We start from the raw sequence: 26,588 nt of genomic DNA on the forward strand, positions 1-26,588 counted from the left end.
CCCTACCACTACACTTTCCTTGGAACATTACTAATCAAAAATACTGTTCTCTCCAAATTAGACAAACTTAATGCAAGGGTGAAAAACTATGCTACAAATCAAAGTTATAGAGAACACACATAAGCAAGCTAACACCTCCCAAAATTCTTCTCTACCAGTAGGTAGGTTTGACAAATAAAGTTATAGCATGTAAAGTTTAGCCTCGCTGAGGTGTACATTCAAAATGGGTACTCTGACTAACACAATTAGAGCTGCATAAACTAACAAAATTAAAGGTGCATAGCCATTAATGGAAATAATGCATATACAGATGTAGATGCAGCTCTACATACATGTATATGAGCCAGTTATTTCTTCCCTGTAAAAAAAATAAAATAAAATAAGAAGGAATTTCATTCCTTAGTAATGATTTTTGTTCAGTATCTGCATTTCTAAGCTGAAGTCAAACCATCTGATTAGTATTTAATTTATCATGACACTGGCAATCACAGCAGTACCCTAAGAATCTCCAGTTCTTCTAAAAATTCCTCATGCTTCTCGGGTAAATATAATCTACTCTAGGTACCTGCCACGAGTAGTTTATTGACTGATCTGTAGTTTACTTTCAGAAATTTCTGTAAATTAAGTAACATCCCTGTAATACTTTGCATTGACTTGTGGTCTGTTTCAATGTGAACTTTTTACCACTGACATTCTCAGAACTTTCTCACCTCCGTACACTAGTGTTAATAGTTTCTTTTCTTATCATATTTACTTTAAGCATCTGAAAAGGTCTTCAGACAGGCAACTGGACCATTCTTCTGGAAGAATACAACTCCTATACCATGCTGACACGCATCTATTTGTAACATGATTTGCTAAACCCACATGACTGTAGAGGATCTATAACTCATTTCTTCAGCATTTCAAAACTGTTTTTTTTATTAATAGCTCTACTCCAAGGCTACAACTTACTCTTAACACTTTCTTAGAGGCCTAGTTTTCAGAAACATTAGGCACTAACTTTGCAAGACACTGCACCACTCATAGATGACTGCCTGTTTGTCTTGCTGGCACCTGCCTAAACTGCTCCAACTTATTCTACATCAATTTGTACAACCTCTGACTTTAGACTATAACCCATATATGACAGGCTTTCACTCTTATTTTATATTTACCCTTATTAAACTTGAAGTGACTATGTCGCCTTAGTCTACTCAACAGATTTAACAGTATCTTGTCATGCACTTCGTGTGTGTTACATACCATAATACATTGCCAGTTATGTTTATCATATCTTCCATGCTTTTAATTGCCTACATAACAGCTCTTGGGAATACCTCTGGCACTGACGAGATACAAAAGAAATTGTAAGGAAACTGTACCTTCCCAATGATGTATTAAATGTACAGAATTTCTAGCTTTGCTTGTCTTGCTTTGTATACCACAAAACCTGGTTTGCATCTAGTGTTGCTAAGAACTTAACATTTGGCATTTCTGAGACCTCCTTTTCAACTGTAAGGAATAAATAGTACTACTTTTTAATTACTTCACACATTATCTTGTAAATCAGTACAGATACAAATGTTACCTTTATTTACAACAATGATCAGACTTTTCACCATTCTGTTGGGTCTACGTGCTTTTAATGGCACCCAAGCTTCACATTCACATCAGTTCTTACTCACCTCTATTCCACAGAGTTAATAACACTTTCCTGGAAGCATGCATCACTGGCATAGTGTTTTCTAATCCTAGCTGCTTAAAGGTATTTGCGTCTAATTAAATGATACATTCTGTCCATTATTTTTCAAAATTCTTTGCCAAAATATTGACTTGCATGAATCTACTCCAAGTCCTCAAATCCAGTTGCTCGCAACACACTTTCCTTCTGTCCCTTGCTTTAAATGACAAGTGTCTTAACTCCCACTGTCCCCCTTATCCTAAACTCTCCAATTGGTCAGTCCTTAAACCTAAAACTCCCCTCTCTAAGCATAAAACTCCATTCTGCCCCAACCCTAAAACCTCCCCTTCTGCTCCTTAACCTATCTCCTGATCACTACCTAAAAACTACACTCCCAACCTCTCCACTACTGCCACAATCACCTTGCTTGAACTGAAATAATTAGTTTGTCCAAAGTACAGCAGTCTACTCTCTCCGTACTTTTGCCACTCATTGCCTGTACTAATTAATTGAGTTTGATGACTAGCAGCAGCCAGTGTGAACTACAAGCCACTTGAGTCTTTGGCTGCGACAAGATGGTCTTACAGCAGCTGGGCCTTGGGCACTTGTAGTAGACCTGAATAGCATGCTTGTTTCAGTGGCTCTGATGCATTCTCTGAATTCACACTATCAAGCCTTTTCACATGTATTATACTAACAAATATCTCATTTGCCTGTTTCTCTTCAAAAGCATGCACATTCTACTGAATACAATTTGCTTTTTAATTTAAAAATCTTAGGAAACATGTCATATTATACCAGAGAATCTACAATGCTACTCAATGCTCCCTTTCATGCTTATGTCACATGTACGGCACAATGAATTAAAACAATGCAAGTATGCAGATTACTTCAGTTCTGTATTTCCACATATCTGTATTTGTTATAAACATACTTCTGAAAAACACATCCTCATTTTATCATTTTTGTATTACTATGTGACTTACTTTTTTACTTTATAAACACAGCTTCTTAAGGTTAAAAGGTTCATTGGTATATACTAGGCTAATAACACCAGGGCCTTTCTAAGTCTAGCCATGCAACCCAACCCACCTGCATCACCTTGTACATGTGCATCTTAATGGGGGGGTTATATTTGTTTGGAGGCATATGTTTCTCAGTATGGTGCTAAAAAGTTGCGTGGGGAAGTATGCTAGTTAGGCAGACACAGGGACCAGCCTGGGGATAAATTTATGATTACCCATACAATTTTAGTTAGGAAATGTTTACTGTCGGGCTCTGTCTACAAGAGACATGGGGCAAGTAACTCTTAACTATGTATTAGTAATTTTATTTGAACTGACATAACCACAGTTTTTGATGGAAGTCAGGTCACTTAACAGTCTTTCCTGTGTTTTATCAGTCATACAACTCACCAGATTCAGAGTCACTAGATGCATTATAGAGAACAGTAGCATTTAACATCTGCATTCTCTACAGAACAATGTGCTTTTATAAAGAGTCAAATGTCAGATTCTACACAGAGTAATTCCTTAATTTCTCTAAATCTACTGCAGTCTTGCTTTTCTCTTCAAGAAAAGTAAATGATTCGGATACATTTCCAGTTTCCTCCCCTGCAACATGCAGGAATGTTGGATGCATTAGATCTTCAGGCTTCCCAGGTAATCCAGCAGGAGTGAGGAATTAAATCACTTTCTGGAAATACACCTTCCAGTCTTCCACTAAATTTACATACAGAAAGAATTTCAGCAGATTGCACTTGAAGCATTTTCCATTGAGAACTATAGACATTTGTAACTACAAACACATACATATTTGAAATTACATATAGTTCTTCACTTCTGAAGACATAGTTTAATCAACTTTGGAAATATTTGCCCCACTTTGGACACCATACCATAACAGGAAGCTTAATAAAAACAAAGAGATGCAAACTTTGTGGTTTAGCCTGGAATCATGTCACTCGGCTGACAGCAATTAAAATGACTGCAAATAGACGGAAAAAAATTTAACAAATAGGATCATAGGACAATAGTAAGTTACTAGGATAATGGCCCTAGGACCTTTAAAAGCCTAGCCAAGTTACCCTTGTTTCCAGGATCAGCACCTATTGCCCCTGTCAGAGAGAGACACAGGTGAAACCCCGGGGTGAATTTACGGTTACCCATCCAATCATCCAGACCACGTTTGAAGAGGGCCAATGAAGTGCTGTTTGACATGAAGTGGGAGTCTGTTCCAAACAGGTGGTAACCTCTGGGAAAGAAACCTGTCCCTCCAGCAGGTTCTATTAATGTCACATGCCAGGTTAAAGTCTTTAGAGCGAGTAACCCATGTGCCATTTGACTTGCGGACAAGCAGCATTTCCAAAAAAGCAGGTTCAGAGACTGCCCTATACGCAAGGCAAGATCACTTCTGAGTAGTCTGTATGAAACAGAATAAAGTGACAGTGAATTCAGCCAATCCACATAAGAAAGATGCTGAAGACCTTAAATCTTTCCGTGAACACAGGAGACAAGTTTTTTTTTTTTTTTAAACACAAGCCTTCCTGCATCCCCCAAGTGGAGGGAACACCCCCACATCACTAAACATATTATATACATACATACACACACACACGTGTGTGTTTATCTACTCCATGGTTATAAAACATTAGAGTAAAGGAGAAAACTCCACTTCCTCCAAAAGTTGGTTTGGTAATATTCCCTTGATGTACCAGCATTTGACTTAATGGTTGTCAGCATACTCTTATTTTCCCATGTAGTTTCACTGAAATAAATATTCAAACAGAGATATCTCAAGAAAAGCAGTATACCACATAAAGTACAAAATAGTCACCAACTCCTACAAATTAAAAATACAGATCCTAAATATTATAGTTTACTCAAAAATCTAAATACATTCCTGTCAGTTTTAAATCTACTTGCTTGTAGCAATCCTTCATAAAAGCTTAGTTCAGCTGCCATGGAAGCTGTGTAAAAAAAGATAAGATTCTTCAAAAACTATGGTGAAATTGCTAATTTTATTTTCTGTCTCAAAAGTAAACCCCACTTGCACATGAGGTGTCACATGCTCTTCACATTTCCTTGAGATTTACATCCGCTAAGGTGATTTTCTCTTCTTAACTGCCAACCAATGTCTTCTAATACTGCTAAGCTATCATTTTACCTTCAGTGTAAATTCCACAAGCATTTGGCTGTGACTGTATGGCAAAGGCATGGTTGTGTGATTTACACTTCAATGCCACTGGCTCAAAAGGTAGCAGGTAGTTTGCCTTTAATGCTGAAATATCAGATGATTATAGGTGTTACTTTCTCAATAGTTGAAGGGATTCTTCTTACAGTACTGACTATGCAGCACAGTACAAAGAGTACTGCACTTCTGAGTGTGTTATACTTAGCAAGGGACATTAAACCACACATCTGCCTGAGTTGGTGATAGCTCAGGTAGATGTAAACAATTCCATGAAATTTAACTAAAAAAAGTTCTTTACCAAAACATATCTTAATTACACAGTTAAACTGCTGACAGACTTCTAATGTAGTCTCTCTGAAGAAGAAGAAGAAGAAGGAGACGACCAGAAGGAGAAGGCAAATCGGAGTGCAACCAATCTTGACCCCTCTGGGGCAGGGAACACACCCCTGTACCCCTGTCTGATGGCCGCACCACTACAGGTCTAAGTTTAACAGTTTCACATAAAGTATCTGACATTTTAGCAGCTAGTTTTACCCATTATGATTGTAAGATAGGAATGCTCATTTGATACTAAAGAATGGGATTTTACCTTTGTTAAGGTGAAGAGGGTAACCCCACTTTGGAAGTTTGCCTGAGGGATGCAGAGGTTAAGGAGTTAGAAAGTTCACCTGCATCCTTGGAAGTTAAATGACTGTTGAGTCAAACAAAGCTCCAACTGCTGTTTTCTGCTTTTTAAAGTTGCTATGAAGTCCAGAAATATCAATCCATATTAACGGCAACAACAGGAACAGTCCACACAAACCTTTATTTTATTGAAGCGCTTTATTTTATTGAAGGATTTTGATTGGTTGTGCATAGAACACATGACTAAAAAGGAAGGAGTTTTAAATGTAACAAGTTTTATATCACTATATCTGATGAAGTTCAAGTTAGAAACTTGATGAAAAGTGCTTCAATAAAATAAAGATTTGAGTGCACTGTTCCTGTGATTGCCATTAATTTGGATTGGTATATTGGTAGTTTCACTTCACCTTGTATGAAGTCCAGAAATGTCAGGCATGTATACGCATTATGGGAATCATCCAGGTGATAAAGAGACAGTACCTGTCCTGGCAAGGAAATTGTTTCCCACAAGCAAACTTGTAGAAGGAGTGTTCCATGTTGTAATATATAGGCACACCTGTTTGACAGAAAGGATGGAATGCACTTTAGAAGTTTGCCTGTGGGACGTAGAGGTTAAGGAAAGTACAGTTGTGCAAGTTCCACTTACATGAAAAAATAAATGTTCAAAGAACACACTGCCTTACTGGCATTCAGACTGCAGTGCCCTACCACCCTCTCTCTCTCTGGCAGTCTTTCAGAGCTTAAGGACTCCTCCTTCTGCAAGTCTGTTGATATCAAGGCCCAATCAGCTGTGAGAGCATAACAGTCCTTCACAACCCCATACAGCAGCCCTTCATTTTTCCCTAGTGCCCTAACGGAAAAGCAGATGAAAAACGCAAATTTTGCAAACACCTACTCATTCAAACCAAAGACAACATAGCCACACAACAAAAAGCTGCTAAACAAAATAACAGCAGCAACAAAAAACTATATATATTTCCAGTAAGGCAGTGTGTTCTACGAATATCTACTGTTAAGGGTTAAGTGTAACTTACACAGCTGTACTATGTTCAACAAACACACTGCATTACTGACATTCAGGTAGATTCCCAATGCTTACTCAACCTGGGAGGAGAAAGGATAATGGTACAGGAGCCCCTGGAAAACTGTACTAGTGAAGCCTGCTCTGAGTCTTTAAAAAGCATTCAGTCTGAAGTGCTTTGAATACGTATTCACCGAGGACCAAGTTGTTGCCTCTAGAATGCTTCTAGAGTACACCCCTTTCCAAAATGCTACAGAAGAGAAAAAGCCCATACTGGAATGTGCCTTAAAAAAAAAAAAAATAATAATATCAGAAGATAACTAGCATGCAATGGTTTGCTTAGAGACAGGTCGGCCTTTCTTTTCCCTGTTGAAGGAAATAAAAAGCCTTTTGGCCTTCCTAAAGGACTTTGTTCTGTTAAGGCAGTACCTGAGGTGTGAAGAATCCTCTCTCCCAGATTCTTACATTCTGGAAAGAATACAGGGAGATTGATGGTCAGATTAAGAGTGAACACAGAAAGCACTTTTTGGCATTAAAGAAAGATTAGTGTGCAACACACCCCTATCCTTGTGGAAAAGAGGACAAGGGTGCTCAGCAAGAGAGCTTACAGCTTAGAAACTATCACTGAAAATATCAGAGAAATAAACATCAAGAACTTGAAATCAGCTTGAGCTGTTGGTTCAAAAGATGGCAAAGTCAATTTTTCTAGAACATAGTCGAGATCACACACAGGAGGAAATTGCTTGAGGGGGTCTCATATACAGCACTCCTTTCATAAAATGTTTTACCAAAAGAGAAGAAAGAGAGGACCCCTAGGTAGACAAGCAGAGATGGTTGCTAAATGCACATTAAGTGATGCATATGATAAAGCCATTTTGAAGTAGCTCACACAAATTTTTCAGGACCAGGGGGATATTAACCGGAATGGATCCCCTATTCCCATGTAGGCACCACTTGGAAAACCTCATCCATTTACAAACATAAGATTGTCTAGTAGCACGTTTTCTGGCCTCGTTTAATACCTGCTGAACATCCCCATGAAACGGGGGTGCCTAAAGGGAGTCAAAACTGAATCATCCAGGCTGTTAACTGAATTTTCTCCAAACTTGGGTGGACCACTTGCTCCTGAGACAGTGTGAGCAAATCCAGAGTGTGAGGAAGTCTGTGGTAATTGGCCAATACCATTAGAAGGGAGAACCAAAACTGCATGAGCCAACAGGATGTTACCAGTGACCTTTGGCTTTTCTCTCTGAACTTTGAGAAGTACCTTCTGAATTAGAGGAAAGGGAAGAAATGCTTAAAAGAACATTCTTGTTCAAGGAAATGAAAATGAATCTGTCCTCCAAGCATGGCTGCAAGGATGTTTGAAACAGAATTTCTCTAGTTGCCGGATTTGAAAGGAGGTTCTCCCCACCACTGTAACTCTCATCTGATGAAAGAAAGCATCAGTAAATGGGTTTCTATGGAATGAAGGTGCCAAGTCCAACAATTTCAAACATACCACTGAATTTTTCTCATGTGAAAACAAGCCAGTTGTATTGTGTGAATCATGGATGCCATCGGTCCAAAGATTTTTAGGAATTCTCAAGCCAGGGTGACATTCCTCTTGCAGAATTCCAGAAACACTGTTTGGTAAAAAAGATCTTGTCTTGTGGGCAAAAAAGCCATTCTTGCGTTGGAGTCAATAAGACACCCTAGAAAGCGGGATTCTTTGAGAAGGGGTCAGGCATGACTTCCTGAGGTTCAACTTGAACCCTAGGACAGAAAGAAACATTCTCTCATGATTCCAAACACTGGGATGCAAACTTTGGACAGATTAGCAAGTCATCTAACTAAGCAAAAATGTGAATACAAAAAGTCCGACAGTGAGCCACTACCCCAGGGCAAGACATTTTGTAAATACTCAAGGAGCACTGGATAACTCAAATGAAAATACATAAAACTGAAAGTACAACCCACAAACAACAAATCTCAGAAACTTCTAGAAATGATGAGCAAAGGGGATATGATGATAGGCATCATTTAAGTCTGGAGGCATCATGAAGCAGTGGTCTGAAAGAAGAGGAAGCACTTTATGCAGGGTCACCATTTTGAAAATGGAATCAGGATGAAGGTATTCAGAAAGGACATATCCAATACTGGTCTCTACATATTTTCTTTTTTGTTTTGGGAACCAGGAAAATTCAGGAATAAAACCTCCTCATTCTCTTGGGAGGAGGCACCGATTCTATGCCCCCCCCCCCCCAAGTCCAGAAAATGCTGGAGAATAGGAGGGAATAACAAAGACTGGCCCAGTTGAGGGGAAGGAACTCCCTTGAACACAGGAGGATGGTCTTTCCACTACCATTGAGAACTCATTTGTCAAAAACCACTAACAGCCATGTCTCCCTGCTGAGAGACAACGGGAGAGATGTAGCACTTGGAAGGAGACATAAAACAGATGTGTGCCTCATCTCAGCATAGTCATAAGGTGGGGGTGGGTGGGTTGTCCTTTTTGGGAAAGGGACTCATTTTCAGTGCTCTTGCTGGAACTGTCATCCCGCCGCTTCCTTTTGCTACATTGGTTCTTGCTAGATTGGGACTTCTGTTTTAAGAGACTGACGAAAATGATTAAGTTTAAATGAGGAAAATTTAGGAATATGAAACATTTTTGATACACCCTGTATCAATTTACCTCTGTCATCACAGTGTTTAAGGATCTGATTAGTTGTAGTACTAAACACACGATCACACACAATGGGAGCATTCAAAATGTCATTTTTAAGTAATCAGAAAAAATTTGATTGTGCAACCACTGACAAAGCTGCATTTCTAGAAATAGTGCAAGTCCCTTCTAAGATACGCTTTAAAGCATGTTTTAATACCCAAGAAACACTGGAAACTCCAACATAAACATTTTGCTCAGCTGGCAACAATGCAACAAACTCTTCTAAACTATTCATGCATCGCAAAAGAAATTTCCAGATAAAACACTGATAGTCACTGATAGTTAAATATTTTAAATGCTACTGTACTAGACTGTGCCAGCTTATTCCCCGAGACTTTGGCCACTTGACGAGTTTATCTTGAGGGACCAGATTTGTATTAAACATAGACTTTTTATTAGAAATTGTAGTAGGAGACACAGAAGGCAGGTCCAGCAGCAAGGTGGAGGAAACCTAAACTTCCTAAACACTTTTTAGGAGGAATCTCAGTAAGCAAAGAAAAAGTATAAAGTTTCTTAAAAACATCTTCCAGTGCCAGGATCACATGAGGGATGGGCTGAAGGATAAGAGCCCCATCCTTCAAAATATCACAAATCCTACCGATATCAGTGGCAGCAGAAGATTTCTCCCAATTAAATACATCCCTAAATCTAGGCAGCATTTGGGAAAAAGAAAAGGTCTGTTTGGCTTCCTGTATCTGCTCATCATCAGAAGAAAATGACTGATCAGATTCAGACATGTTCGAACCCTCAGACATATGATCTCTTTCAAAATCACTTTCCAAAGCAGAAAAGCTCATGTGGAAACACTGGAGTTAATATTAAACGCAGGAACACACCCCAGAATCACCTAATTGAATAATGGACCTAGACAATGCCATCACCTCCAGTGGGAAACCTGGAACAGACTGTTGCTTATCTACATGGTGGGTTTAATGTCTCTTCTTAGCATGCACTAAAGTAGAAGGAGAGTTTCCACAGGGAACCTTATCAACCCTGGCAACGGATTCTGCACCCCTGTCTTCCTCTGCACATAAAGTATCTGGTTTTCCCACACTTGAACAAGGTACTGGTATAGCCCCAGAGGATGTGACACTCATGTCATGCACAGTTGTGGTATCAACACTATACCAGGGGACTTAATGGTAGTGGTCCAATAGTCTGCTTTTGGCTAAGGCTACTGCAGAATCACAAGCCATAGGTTGAGGCATATCTTTTGTTTACTTTTGTGCTTTTTAGGTGCAAACTGGATAGATGGTGGAGGAGAGGGATGACAGATTCTGAGTCCATCTAGACAGGGGACAAAAAAATAGTCAGGTCAGTAAAAACTACTGTAAAAACTGCACTCCCATGAAATAAAGGGACAACACCCCCATATTCTCCCTTAAAATAGTAATGTAAAAACTATTTAAGAAGAAACAGAACACTGTGCTGAAGAAACAGCTCAAAACTCAGTACTTACATTAAGCACCAATATAGTTATCAAAACCCCCAATAAAATTCAATAAATTACTAATTTCAGACCCACATGTATAAAACAGTGTACATTAGTCTAATAAAAATAATTCAATATAAAATTAAGAAAAAAATCCTGTTAAACAATAGTGTCAAAATTGTGATTGAAATGAACGACTAATTAAAAGTCTCATTAAATAATTTGATTCACTTCTTTCCACAAAGATATGGTGAAAATGGCAAGATTTCTTTCAAAAAGATTCAAAATTGTAAGCCCAAAAAAGTCAGGCACTTGTATTTATTATGAGAATCACCCAGGTGATAAACTCAGTACCTGTCCTGGGAAGGAACTTCTTGCCCACAGGCCAACTGGTGGAACAAATGTTCAAAATTAAAAGCAAACAAGGGCCACAGGAAATATCTTTGGCTGGAAAAAGACTAAAAAAGAGGTGAAATATTTTAAAAGATAAGAACCATAAAGACAATAAGTAGAGAAATAAACTTATTGTCATTCTCAAATTCACCAAATTTTTGAAAGCATCAGAAAAGCAGCTGGGTTAATTTTTACTTCTCAAACACCGAGTACTGCAAGAATCATCTGGGCAAGGTTGTTACTTAAGCATATTATGGGAGAGGGAGGGTGCCAATACCTTGGCAAAAATGTACATGCTGAGTAGTTTTCATGCTTGCTGAACTTAGTCCTGCTGTTACAATGGATGGATGGACTTCTGTTGTTGGACTTTAAAATAGGAAATATACACAAGGAGAAAATAGATATGGATGGCATTGATTGTATTTAAGAGTGGAATTCAGTACTGGTTTTTGAATGAATTGTTGCAGTAGTCGTCTTCTTCTTGGATATAACAGTATGATCACCAGCATAGGAAATTGTAACATGAGTGATTTTAGCAGAAGGTAAATGTCAGTCTTTCAGGCAGATCTTTTTAGCATTCTGACATTCCTTGGGAAATATGAGGTTGCAGTCTTGTGCTGTGGCAACTGAAGGGTAGCTTCCTACAGGAGAAGAAAGAATGGCACCTTCATTTGCTCAGTTTAATGTCCATAGGAGGCAGACAGGTGTAATGGATCAACATTTCCCTTGGAAATGAGTAATGGTACAAAGAAATTCACAGTCAATACATTTTTCTAAAAGTTATATGAGGAACTTAAAAGCGAGAGGAATGGTGTAAGAAAAAAATGCTCACACAACTTTTCTTATGTCACACAGTGACAAAACACTATGAACAGGAGACCTGCCCTGTAGCTGTGATTCTACCAAATTTGTACATTAGCTGTTATGGTGAGTATCTTTACACATCTGTGCTATGTACATCATAAGGTTCACTGCTGTAGGAAATAAAATTACTGTGACATTACTAAGCAGTACACTCTCAAGTCACCACAAAGGTTGACAGTATAAAGAATGTCCTGAAGAAGATCTAAAATACATTCGACTCTTCTTCCTGCTAGACTATCCAATTTACAATGTTTAGAAAATGTGTGAAAAGATGTCCAAGTAGCAGCCTCACAAATGTTTGTGCAGTCACATTTGTAAAGAAAGCTGCAACATATCTAGTAACCTGGTGGAGTAAGCTCTAACCTCCACATTCAGAGTTCTGCTGTAACTATAACAGAACCCAATATAATTAAATTACCACTTTGACAAAAGCTGCTTAGTGACCGAGCAATCCTGATTTCTTTTAATTAAACAACCTAGTGGTTTGGTTTCCATTGACATATTACTGAAGTTATGGGTAGATTACCATAGGTAACTATATTTGGTAGGAGGAAGGATAAGGGTCCAAGAGCCCCTGGAGAATGGTCCTAGCAAAACTTGATATAGACCTAGAGACGGAATCAAGCTTATAGTGCTTTGTAAAGGTAAGTACAAAAGACCAAACAGCAACTTCTAGAACACTTCTAGACTCCAACCCTTTCCAAAAAGCTATAGATGGTAGAGTGTGCCTTGAGCCTGCTTGAAATACATTTATTATGGTGAGTATAACAAAAAGTAATAGCCTTAGAAAACCATTTGGAAAATCTGTTTTTTATACAGGTTGCCCCTTCTTCTTACCTTCACAAGAAATTAACAATTGATCCAAAGATCTGAAAGATTTAGTTCTATCAAGATACTAACAGAGTTGTCTTTAGACATCCAAGGTATGGAGTATCCTTTCTCCCTCATTTTTAGGTTCAGAAAAGAAAATAGGGAGATGGATATAGTGTTGATTAAATTAAACTCAGATACCACTTTAGGCATAAAAGAAAGATTAGTTCTCAAAAAAAAAAAAAAAAACCTGACCCTATGGAGAATGAGGTACGGTGGACTCACCATAAGAGCTTGCAGTTTAGATAGCCTTTCTGCAGATGTCAGATCAATTAGTAAAACTGTTTCCCATGTTAAGAAGCTCAAGTCAGCCAGATTAGCTGGTTCAAATGGAGCAAGTGTTAGTTTCTCTAAAACAAAATTAAGATCCCAAAGAGAGGCTGTGGGTTTACCTGGAAGCCTCTTAAGCAAAACCCCTTTCAAGAACATTTTGTCATGAGAATGCCTTAAAACAGGAGGATCCATGGGCAGATATGCTGAAATGGACAATAAAAGGAACACTGACAGAGGAATAATTAAGACCATAAGATAGTAACTCACACAAATACTGTAAAACCAGAGAATAACTATACCTGAATGGGTGCTGGTTATGTTGTTGGCACCAACAAGAAAACCTTTTCCATTTGCTAATATATTATTTTCTAGCAGCAGGCTTTCTTGTTTCCATTAGTACTTGCTGCATGTCCTCAGAAAATAGATCAATAAAAGGAATTAAGACCCTATCATCCAGGCAGTCAACGGAAGATGACTGATGTTAGGGTATATTAAAGGACCACTACGGGCAAACGATGAAAAAACATATATTTTTTATCTTGCCATGATTTACTGCACCTCCCAAAGCTGCCCGCAGCAAATTAAGGACTCATTCCTAATTTTATTTATTTTTTTACTCTTGTCTGCCCTCATGGGGGCAGACATCGTGATTCCTTTGGAAAGCTAAATCTGTCCCTTAATGCATAGATTGTGAGAATAAATAGCCGTACCATTTGTTGTCAGAGTAGACTTCCATTCACTTAGAATGGAACACCCGAAAAAACTGCCTAGTTTGAGAGTCTGCAGCTCATGTGTCATTGACTGGTCTGCAAGTTTTACAAATGTTGTTCCTACTGATGTATTACACATTCTCTGAAAGAAGCTTGCAAAAGTGTTACCAAATTACTGAGATAAAAAAGACTTTTCACAAGGAGCAGTTTTGCAAGTTTCAGTTTCTGGCCAAGTTACTCCTCCCATCTTCCCTCCTTCAGTGGGCTACAGTCTCACATTTCCAGCTTGGGTAGATTCAACTAGTCAGTTTTGCATGACAATAAACATCAAACAAATCACAGCCTGGTGTGCCACTAAAACTGTTCCCTCATACGTCTCTTCACTTCTGAATACCGTTTCTCATGAATAAAAAAAACCCCACATCAGTCCAGAGTTTAGGCCAATCTAGCCATTTTTTTAAATGTGCACAGTAAAATATTCAACTTGTAATGCATTCTGGCTGCATTCTGGCTGCTGACATGGTTATGTTTACATAGTTATTCCCTTATAGTATAACCTGAACTTATGGTATTTAACGCTAAGCTTTACAACAGTTCTCAGTTTCTTAACAATGACCTCTCAAGCTTCTGATGTGACCCAGTACTATCTGTTACTATTGCTTTATGTAGTTTGTCTTGGTTGTATACTTGCACATCTTTCCTCCTCTGAGCGACAGACTCCTGAAGAAAACTTCCAAAATCAGATACTTGTACACGCCAAACAGGGCATTCAAACATAGTACTGACAAACACAGTGGAATGTATATGTCTCAATCAAGCAATGATGAAATCGCTAGGGTCTACACTGAGCAGCCCCCCCATAAAATACATATACTCAGGTGAAAATTGACATCATATTTCAATACACTGTAAATAGACAGATAAATACAAATATTTGTGCACATATACCATCAATAAAACAAGATAAATACAATATCAATCATATCAATATACTAAGAAAATCAATCAATATACTAAGAACAATCCAAAACCTAAGAAAAACACAGAAGGAAGGAACGTGTTTCCTTGATGCTGTCATCAAAATCCCACTCACTTATTCAGATATTAGACTAAGTACAATATTATGTAGCATTGAAATGTCCTGACATTTTAAGTGCGACAGTTCATTATTCACTCATAAAGCAAATGTCAGAGTGGAAAAGTTCACAGTGGATAAGGAGGAGGAGAGGAAGAGTGAGAAAAAGTATTTGTTAGAAGAAATAATTAGGGTAGCTATGGGAGGCAGAAGAAAAAATGAGTAAAAACGACATTACAAGTAAGGGAAACGACACCAAGGAAAAGAAGAGATTGCCTGGACAGCAAGATTTGCAGCTGTAGACTGACAAGTGGATGGGTAGCAGGTGTCATAAAACTGGGTTTGGAGAAAAGTTCGGTGACATTGAACAAACAGATTTATCCACATTAGCCATGTATCATTGTTTGTGTGTGTGTGTGTGTGTGTGTGTGTGTGTGTGTGTGTGGTGTAAAAGAACAAAAGCCAACTTTAGACTCCTAAAAACAGAGGTCGCTAACTTCATGGCACCCATGCAAATGGAGAATAGTGACAAGACCACAGAATCATACACCAATGCACTGTACGAACACGTGCACAAATGCATGAATCTCACCATACCCAGTAAAACCAAGATGCTCTCCTCCAAAAAAAGAAAGACAATCTGGTGGTCCCCTGCCATAAATAAACTATACAACAGAAGGAAGAATAAGGTAAAGTCCCAAGACTGGAAAAACTCCCTTATCAGCCTCTACCAAAAGTTGAGATCCCTCATCAAATCATTTAAACCTAGCTATGAAAACAGAATTGCAGCAGATAGTAAAGAGAACCACAAGGCAAACAATACGCATCACACTTCTACACTTTACCTTCATACTATACATCAAACTTCAAACACACTGCCTATCCATCTTTCTCTTTATAGCCCATGAGCTGTACTCTTCAAAACACTACTACCCTCCTATGTAAATTTCAGAGTAATTCCCATCCTACCCCATCCTCTTCTCCCTCACCCCCCACATCCATCCAAATACATCATTCAATCACCACCTATACTCACCCTCTTTAACAAACTATATTAGACTCATACTAGACAGGCTCTCACTGTCTCTCTCCGGGGACATCCACCCCAACCCTGGCCCTACCAACGACACACCCAACTCATCTCCATCTACCACATTCCCCCCACCCCCAAGAATTTTCGTTTTATTACAATCAATGCCCAAAGCCTTATAAATAAAATTCCTATCCTCCACGCTTGGCTGTCCCATAACCAACCTGACACTGTTTCCATCACAGAGACTTGGCTTAATTCTAAGTAGCTATACTCTACTCTTCTTCTTACACTGTTACTCCCTACACCAATCCCATTCCTAAATTTGCCAATTCTGAACTCTGTATTGCCATCCTTAAACTCAACAAACACAAATCCATATGTATTGCCACCCTCTATATTCCTCCAGGCAACAACATCCCTATACTTGAAGACATACTCTCCTGGTTTTCAACTAACATCAAAAATGAAACAGTTATTTTATGTGACGTAAACATAAACTGGGCCATAATAAACTCTGAATCTAAATATCAACCTCTACAATTACACTAAATTAATAAACTCTCCTGCCAGGCCAAACAAAGGTGAAACCACTGGTACCATCACTGACTGGATCTTAGTGTCTCATCCTAACCTTATCTCAGATACTGGCACCTTTCCTGACTCTCTCAGTGACCACCTGCCTGCATTTGCTGACCATTACTCCTTTCCCACTCAAAAGCTACACCACTATGCACAATCTCAGAACCGCTCCAATTTCAACCCACAAATATTCATTGACTGCCTAAAAGTAACAGATTGATCACCCTTAAAAACACTGCCTCTCGACAATGCCATTGATTACTTTAATAAAGCCTTCCTGAACCTTCTTAACAACCTTGTTCCACTAAAAACTAAGAGAGTTAAAACTTTATCCTCCCCTTAGTTAACCAAAGAAACTAAACAAATCATGCACCTAAGAGACAAAAAGTGGAAACTTTACCATAAAAATAAATTACCCCATGTCCTAACAGAAGTCAAACAACTCCATAACACTGCAAAAAAGCTAATAATCAGGGATCGAAAATCATACTACAATAAACTTCAATCAGAAAACTTATCCAACCCAAGAAAATTCTGGGACTATCTCCTCCCTTCTCCACCCAGGCAATAAGGATAATCCATTCCCTAGCCTAAAACTTACTGATTTAGAAAATGCCTCTAACTTCAATACATTCTTCATAGAATACATAGCTAAACTAACCACCAGCTTGTTTCACCACTCTCAACCTCCTCCCCCAACCAACCTCTCTACATCTCCACACAATCTGACTACCCTTACTCCTACTTTTAGCTTTCCTCCTGTCTCTATAAGCAAAATAAAGAAGTTCCTTCTTCAACAAAAAACATGCTCCCCTTCCCCAGATAACCTACTCACAACTTTCCTCAAATTGTCTGCAGACAGCATTGCCCATACCATCTCTATCTTAATAGTCCGATCCATACTAGAATCAGATACCTCCTCACTATGGAGACAGGCCTTTATCATTCCACTCCATAAAGAAGGTAAAAACACTGACACTTCTAATTTGTGGCCCCTAGCCATCCTATCCTCACTATCAAAAATCATGGAGAAATGTATTCAATCCTAAATGATGTCCTATATGACCCAAAAGAACCTACTAACCCCTACACAACATGGTTTCCGTCCCGGGCATAGTACCATCACTGCCCTCCTCTCCTTTCTAGACTCCATAAACCTTGCACGACTCTGGCAAAATAGTTTCTACTCTGTTCCTTGACTTCTACAAAGCTTTTGATACCATTTCTCACCCCTTACTATTATCCCAACTCTCCTCTCTCAACCTCACCCCCCCTACCATCACCTGGTTCACTAGCTACCTCTCTGAAAGGCAGCAAGACATCAAATGAAAAAACTCACTCTCTTCCTTTCTACACACACCTAACGGAGTTCCCCAGGGTTCTGTCCTAGGCCCCCTCCTCTTTAACATCTTCATTAACAACTTCCACCAGTCTCTCTCCGATGCCACACTAATTCAATATGTTGACAATTCGACCATTATTTGTACAGCAGACACCCCCTCTGACCTACTTCTCAAAACTCAGTTAGCCCGCTCTAACACCGAATCATGGATGCATAGTAATCACCTTGCCTTAAATGCCAATAAACAAAGTTAATGATCTTCTCCCCATCCAAAAACACAGAAACCCTTACAGTGAATGCTCAGAATAACAGCTCCACAGAAATAGTATCACATACCAAACTGCTTGGTGTCATAATTGATGAAAAACTAAAATTTGATATCCATATCCAAACTAATATCAAAAAAACTCACCAAAAACTAGGTCTCCTGTATAGACACAATCATTACCTTACCCCCTCCACCAGACACACCCTTACCTCTACTTACCTTCTTCCCTCTCTTATGTACAGTGCCCCCCATTCACTAATCTTCAGCTAGGCTTACAGGCCAAGTTGGAAGCCTGTTACAATAAAATCTCCAAATTTGCCACCAACTCCAGAAACTCATCGCATCACTGTCTCTCTCTCCACTCCCTGAAATGGCTTGAACCTCCTAACTACCTCAAACTCCTTAGACTTACTACTGCTCACAAGCTCATATTCAAACCTTCTAGTTGTCCTTCTCTGACCACCTCTTTAACCCCCTACATTCCCAACTGCTCTCTAAGATCAGAAATCCACAATCTTCTAACCATATATAAGCCTCGTCAACCCCATGACCATCTAATATTATCCTGCTCCCTATCTCAACTCTGGAATTCTCTCCCTACCACCCTTCAAAATACACAGAGCCACTCAAACTTCAAAACTCTTCTCCAATCTCACCTTCTTTCAAAGTGGGAATGTTCATGCATCTCTACCACATAAACTCTAACACCATCTCCCATGCACTATATACCTCAACTTTCTATCACTGTGCTCTCTTACCCTTTGCCTCTACTTCCTCTCCTACCCTATACGTCATAAACTTCCCCCAACCCACTCTCTTTCTCCATTATATAGCACCTTTTACCTCTCCCACCTCACCTTCTCTCTGTCGCTCTCCTTCTATTTCTAACTTCCAAAATAAATAAATAAATAAAAGCTTGCTTTTTTATCTGTACACAAATGTTTTATTTGCATGTTTTTTTCATCTGAAATGCCTGTACTTTTAATATGTTTAGACTACATGAATCTCACTTTTATAAATCATTGCCTAAGATTTGAAATATGTCTTTTTTTTTAATAAATTGTATATTATCCCTGTATTTTTCACTGTTCTAGTACTTTATTTACTTTTATATAACTATTGTAAAATTGTCTATATCCTGTGGAGCTTTTCTCCATGTGCCTCCACTGAAAATAGGCTCTTCCAGGCCCAGTGGACTATCCCGGTCATCAAATGGTAATAAATAAATAAATAAGACCTTCTATAGTTACGTGAAGAATCTCCATAGCAATACTCAGATTTGCTCTGAGCTACTGCACAATGGTACCTTCTATATTGCCAATATACTGGCCGACAGATTCAGTGCCAACTTTACCTCTCCCACCCCCAAGGACCAATCACAATACCAGTAGATTTGCCAAGCATCAGTATTACTGCTGCACAGGTTAAAACAGCACTGTCCAAGGCCAAGAATACCGCTTCTATGGGACCTGACAGTATTCCTGGCTGTATTCAGCATGAACTACAGAGTGAACTGGCACCACACCTGTGTGCCCTGTTCAATCACAGCCTCAACTCAGGTTTTGTCCCTACCGAATGGCGTACTGCTACACTCATCCTTCTCCATATGGGAGGAGCGACTACAGACCCTGGGAACTATCGACCAATTAGCCTGATGAGCCTGATATGCAAAGCTATGGAACGCATTATCATGGATCTAATAAACAAGGATATAGGGAATCTCCAAACTCTAGATCCCACACAGTTTGGTTTTGTGAAGGGTAGATCATGCCTGCTCAACATGGTTGACTTCTTTGAGTCAGTCACCAAAGCTATCGATGAAGGCAAGGTGTTTCATACAGTCTACCTTGATCTGGCCAAGGCCTCTGATACCACTCCCCACTTGGGAATCATAGAAAAACTCACTAAGCTGGGCATCAAGCCCTATATCACTAAGTGGGTTGCAAACTGTCTCACAGATAGAACCCACAGTGTGAAAGTAGCTGCCTCCAAGTCACACTGCCGACCAGTCACGAGTGGAGTCCCACAGGGTTCAGTCCTGGGTCCTCTCCTGTTTGGTATCTACTTCTCTGAAGTCCAGGCTAAAACAAAGAGTCTCTGGCTGACAAAGGTCACAGACTATTGCAAGTTGGGAGCTATTATTAACTCCGCAAGTGATGTTGACATTCTGCAGAAAGGCCTCACTGAGACCAATGACTGGTGTCAGAACCATGCCCTTAATCTCCATGCCAAAAAATGTGTCATCCCCTTTGGGAAAAACTCTGTTCCCAAGAATTACCACATTGATGGTAGCCCACTGAACACAGAAGGCATTATAAGAGATCTGGGAACACAGGTTGACAGCAACCTCTCTTTTCACCACCACACTGCCACTGTGGTCAGAAAGGCCTTCTATGTGGCAGCTCATTACTCTCATTACACATCTCAGGAAGAAAGAGATCATTGTCTCCCTCTGTGCTTCCCTCATTAGCCCAGTCATTGAGTACAATGCCCCATTTGGCATGTACCTCACTAGACACCTGCAACAACTGGAGAGGCCGCAAAAGTACCTCACAAAAAGGATCCTAGGCCTTAAACACTTGTCCTAAATGGACAGACTCAAAAAACTCCAACTAATCTCGGTCTCATATCGCGTCCTTAGAGGCGGTCTCTGCTTGACTTACAAAGCCATGTCTGACCCAGCTCTGTTAGAAATGCTACATCTAAAGAAATCCCAATCCCTCTTCACCACACGCTCCAGAGACCTCAGCCTCATTACCACAATCAACAGAACATGCTGGAGGGACAGGTTGATAACCCAGAGACTGCTCACGCTATGAAATAGACATCCCATACACGTCAAACAGAGCACCTGACTGGCCCTCTTCAAGAAAAATCTTGATGAGTAGATGGGAAATAGAAAAGTCACCCTGGGGATCAGTGGCTCTACTTGATAGAGGCACTGGGAACTAATGTCGTGTGGCACAATGCCAGGGTAATCCTATGGGCTAGGCTTGTAAAGGCTCCAGGGCCACTAGCCTAGTAAACACCTATGAAACTATAAAGCAAATATGCACTGATAACTGCTTGCTGCCCTGCTGAGGGGGACACTTTTGTAAGTGCAGTGGACTGGCTCCAGTAGGAAGGGACGGCAGCATACCTCTCAACATCTTAGAACAAGAAATCTGGACAAGGGTATAAATAATGGGGTACATAAGCCCAAAAATAGGGACAATTTTTAAATAGTGCTCTTACAAACTTAGAAAGTTGATAAACAGGTTTTGCATTAGCATGAATGTTCTTAATGTTATTAAGTCTGAAAATCAAATGCCTGTCATTATTTTCTGACTTCATTGTTCAATGATTTGCCAGTGATTTGACAGAAAATTGCAATTTTATGAAAAACAGACAAAAACTGAGACAAAAAATCTGGACTAACTGTTGAGAGGTATGGATGGGAGTCCTGAACTGACATCCATCAATCGTTTTCATTTGCCATAGCCATTACAGCCGTGTTTGCAGAGAGGTGGGAAAAGCCTTAAATTTGACTGGTATGTTGTGTGGGTGAGGGTAGCTGTGTTTGTGGAAAGTGGAGGTGTGCCTTTGTAAGTGTGGTGTGACTGTTATGCATTATGAAATGTAGAGATTAAGAGTAAAATTGTGCTCAATGTAGTCCCTAGCAATTTCATCATTGCTTGATTCAGACATAAAACATTTTTATTTATTTTACATTTGTTGGCCGGGATAGTCTAACTGGATTTATGTCCATTTTCAGTAGAGTCCCGGGGAGATAAGCTCCAAGAGATTACTAGACTACTAACATACAGGTACTAGTTGTTATACAGTTAAATGCTACAATTTTTAAACAGTTCAGGAATCTTCACAGTTTATACAAAAAAACATGTCACAAGCATTAGATAAGATATTTTAGACTTTATGTACAAGACTTCATTAGTAAATAGAAAGTAATTGTTACACAAATACATACTTCAAATTTCAACAGTTCAGCAATGCTCACAGTTTAAACAATACTTGTTGCCTGCCTTAGGTAGGATGCTTTAGAATTATATGCAGAAGAATTTAACTAGGTATTTTAAATTATCGCTATTAGGATAAGATATTTTTGCCAATGATAGGCCTTGATCTAAAAAGACACAGATAGAGCAAGAATTAGGTCTTAAGAGAGTGTATTTGGGATATAGTATGAGATCCCCTGTGTTTGTCAGTACTATGTTTGAATGCCTTGTTTGGAGTATGGTATCACTGCTACAGCTGCTGGTACTCTTTGGAAAAAAATATATATATATTACCATTTGCCCGTAGTGGTCCTTTAAACATGCCTGTTGTTGTGTGAGTAGATCCATTCTGTGAGGAAACTTGTTGTAATTGCCCCTGGCTATTTCCAAAAAAGTTGTGCGAGTAGATCCATTCTGTGAGGAAACTTCTTGTAATTGCCTCTGGCCATTTCCAAAAAAAGGGATACCCATGGTTGCCTGGGCCAGAAAGAAGTCACCACAATGATCTTGGGGGATTCCTTCTAAAACTTCAGAAGTACCCCAGATATTAGTAGAAAGACATACAGAAACATTCCTGTACAAAGAAAAGAACAAGGCATCTGTCTTCCTGGAACAGAATTTTGCCAGTTGTTCAGAGAGGAGGCAAAGAGGTCTATACTTAGGGAACTCTGCACAGATGGATCAAATGTAGGAAGACTCCCTGATCTAGTTTCATTTGAGAGGGTTTGTTCTGGTCCTACTCAGCTTGTCTGCCACACAATGTTGCTCTGACAGAATGTAGTATGCCTGCAGAGTGAGACTCTTCTGTGAAGTTATATCCCAGGCTAACACGGCTAGTCTGCAAAGGAGGTATCATCCAATTCCACCTTGCTTGATGATGTACCACATGACTGAGATGTTGTCTGTAACCACTTGAAGAGGTACCGGGGGAAAAAGATAGATCACAGAGTTAAATGCCTTGATCAGGGCAAGCATTCCCTTAATATTTATGTGTTTGCATCTGACATTGGTGCCCCACACTCCCCTACACTTATCATTTGCAAAACTGCTTCCCAAGCTAAGTCCAAAGCATCTCTGGTGACTGACTGTTTTGAAGCAGGGATGGAGAAGTGGAGACCTGGATTTAAGAAGATCTGTTCTCTCCACCAAAACATTTCTCTTCTGACAAACCCTAGTACTGGGATCTGAAAAGATAATAGGTGTTGATGCTGGGACCAAACAGATTCAGATACCACTATCTTTCCCATGTGGAATCTTGCCAGGGGTATCATTAAAATCACAGCTGCCATGAGATCCAAAATTGTTAGGTATTCCCTTGCAGTGACCAAAGTCTGAGCGGAAAACCTTAGAAATAGATATAGATAAAAATATTTTTTTTCCTGTCGAAGAAAAGCTCGTTGAACTGGAGTGTGTAGTTAACATCCCAGGAACACAATCCTGTGTGAAGGAGTCAAGAAAGATTTTTGAATGTTCTCTTGGAAACCCAGCTTGTGCAAGAGCTCTTTTACCCAAAAGAGAGACTCCTGGCATTTTGAAAGACTCTGCAAAGATAAGCAATATGGGAAATTGTCGATAGCCTGTAGCCTGCAATGAGCTACAACCGGAGCCAGGTACTTTGTGAATACTCTTGGTGCAGTGCATTGTCCAAAGGGTAAGGCAGAAAAATGATAATGTGATCCAGACACACAAAACCTTAAGAAATGCCTAAAGTCTGGATGAATAGGGATATGATAAGCATCTTTTAAGTCTAGTATTACCAGGAAACTTGAAAGAGGAAGAAGAGATAACAGATTATGAAGTGTCATCATTTGGACACCATCAGGAAGAGGTTTAGAAAAGAAAGATACAGAACTGGTCTACAAGAATTTTCTAATATTTTTGGCACTAATAACACCCTTGAATAAAACCTCTTTCTTACCTTGGAAGGAGGAACTGTTCTATCACTCCTTGGGACAACATGTGATAAAGAACAGGAGGAAACAAAAGAGTGTAATCTTCAGGATGACGAATGACCCCCTGGAAAGGAGGAATTTCTTACCACTGCCATCATCATCCCTGTTGAATGATTTTCAGAACTCATTTGTCTGAAACAAGCTGTTGCCAAAGAGAAAAAATGGAGATTGAGACTTTCTTGAAGAGAACAGAGGCCAGGGTGGGAGGGGGGGGTGTCAAAAGGCCTCTTGAACAGTGCCATTTCTTCTTAAATATCCATTTACCCGAATTATTTTGAGATTGTTCATTCTGTTTTGTCAAAATTGGATGAGAAGAAAGAAAACCCCTTGGACAATTTGGAAAAAAGGGGCTGAAAAATCTTACAGATTTCCTGGATCAGCTTGTCCCTTTCATCATTCTTTAATGGAGAATTTAAAATTTCATTTTTTTAATAATCTGGAATGTTCTCAGAATGCAGCCAAGCAAACCTCCTTAAAACAGTACCAGTGGCCATAGTTCTGGAAGAAGTATCAACAGAATCACACACACACTGCAAATAATGGGTAGTGACCTGTGCAATAGAAGAAACTAAGTTATTTAAATAAGTTTTTTCTTCTTAAGAAGAAACTGTAGATAACATTCCTCATAGTTTCACAATATGTCAGAACGAACTAACATATGAGCTAGACAATTTAAAATTTTGAAAATCAAAGCTGCAGAAGTATACATTTCCCCCCATACCTATCAATACATTTCCTGTCCTTATTAGAAAGGATAGGATTTGAATTAACTAAGTTAAAGAGTAGGATTTGCATTAACTAAGTGCTTAGCAGCAGTGCAGTCAACTAAGGCTATAGCTTCCGGGTCATGTCTAGGAATAGTGTATAAATGTTCAAAAGACTGAGGAACTTTATACATCTTATTTGCCTTTTTAGGGACAGAGGGCTATCAGGAAAATAGCAAGCAGTTACATCAACATCCTCTAAAGCAGTGAAGACTGGAGGAATTGGTGTAGGTTCTGGAAAATCCTTCTGTAACAACTCGTAGTGTTTTCTGACAGACTGAGAAATCTGTGTTCTCCTACTGAAAACACTGGGATATTCTAACAATAGTCTCAGAGAAAGTGAATTTGCTACATGAAGAATGAGAAACTGAGCTGTCCTCTGAGTCTAAATCAGAAATCTGAGGACAAAACACCAAATCCATCCCTGCATCTTCCTGTTCAGATTCAGAGTCTTGAATCTCTTGAGGAAAAAGAGGCATTCCTCTTTCACCAGAAACTACTCTACAAGAAGAGACAACAGCCTGAATTAAACCCTGAGCTAGCCCCAGGTAAATTACTACTATCCAAAGAAATGTGAAGAGGAGTAGATCTAGGTTTGGTTTTCCGTTTCTTTTTGACAGGTAAAATGGGGCCAGCCATGTTACACACGGCAGCTGCTGCTTCACCATGAATGGGCACAGCATTCTGACATAACAGGAAAACCCTCCCTGTTTCCTCTCCCAGGACCAACCAACAGTAGTTCTCCTTTGCCCACTGAGAGGACTCCAACAGGTGCCCAACAGGTGCAGGGGACATGGGTAACCCCAGGTCAATAGAATCTGTAGGTGCTACACCAAAGGAATTTGGGGTAAATGAATGGTCTGAGGTACAACAAATTGTCAAAGCAGAGTCACCCACCTGTGACCGAGACAAATTGCTAGCTTACTGTGATGGCAAACGCTTTTTGCTTAACTTTTTCTTTTTGTGGTTGGAAGAAGGACTGAATGTGGGACCAATAATCTGTTCCATGGTCAAGCTGAAAAATGTGCCTCTCTCCCAGGGAAGATAAGCGACAAATGCTGGTAAAACTACTAGCTAACAGAAGTTACATTTTTTTACAAAAAAAAAACAGTAAAAGCACTTTCAAACACTAAGGCAGGCCCACAATGGGAAATTAAATGCAATCTCTCCACAGAAAACATATTATCAGTTTGTATACCGTACTTTAAAACTGACAAAAAATTTGTGATCCCTTGAAAAGTACATTACAGTCTCAAGACAGTCAGAAAGTAACAACTCATCAGTAAATATAAGAAAATGAAAGTTTTTTTTCTCAAAGATAGCTTGCCTGACCAACAAAGAAAAGCACAAGCAGACTGTTGATCCTTAAAAGCCTCACGGGAGCATACTTGTTGATGGCAATAAAGTTCTGAATGTCTTCTCACCCAAACTTGTCTTTTAGTCAGCTCATCTTGAGCTGACTGACAGCTTGGGCTCGTGGAAGGTACTCTGAAGCTTTGGAAACTGGCCAGCCATTATATCTTTGGGAGGATATAACCCATATAGCCAAAGCTACTGCAGTAATGAGCAATATATAGAGCATTTGTAGTAGCAGGATCAGGAGTCTTTACCAAGACATTGTAACCTGTCGGCACTGGAGATTCTTGTCTAGTTTCCTTGGAATAGACACCACCGTGTCAGGGTTTCCCTTGCTGCACTGATGAAAAATTTTAATATAGATGTCAATGGATGGAACACCCAGGAAGACTTTAGGGAGGTCCAGAATTCCTTTTTTAGTGTTCTCTGTGTGGAGAAAGGGTCAGTACATCACCCCTATTTTGTAGCATCAACC

At 39.4% G+C, this 26,588-nt stretch overlaps 1 protein-coding gene across 1 annotated transcript in view; it reads right to left on the bottom strand.

Moving 5' to 3' along the window:
* Positions 1 to 26,588, bottom strand: part of CCHR13.PART0H19orf44 (chromosome chr13.part0 C19orf44 homolog) — an 822,089-nt gene that overhangs the window by 764,590 nt on the left and 30,911 nt on the right. The gene's annotated exons all lie outside the window — the stretch shown is intronic.

Source organism: Protopterus annectens, chromosome 13.part0 (genome assembly GCF_019279795.1).
Source record: "Protopterus annectens isolate FY-2018-M chromosome 13.part0, PAN1.0, whole genome shotgun sequence".
Lineage (NCBI taxonomy): Eukaryota > Metazoa > Chordata > Ceratodontiformes > Protopteridae > Protopterus > Protopterus annectens.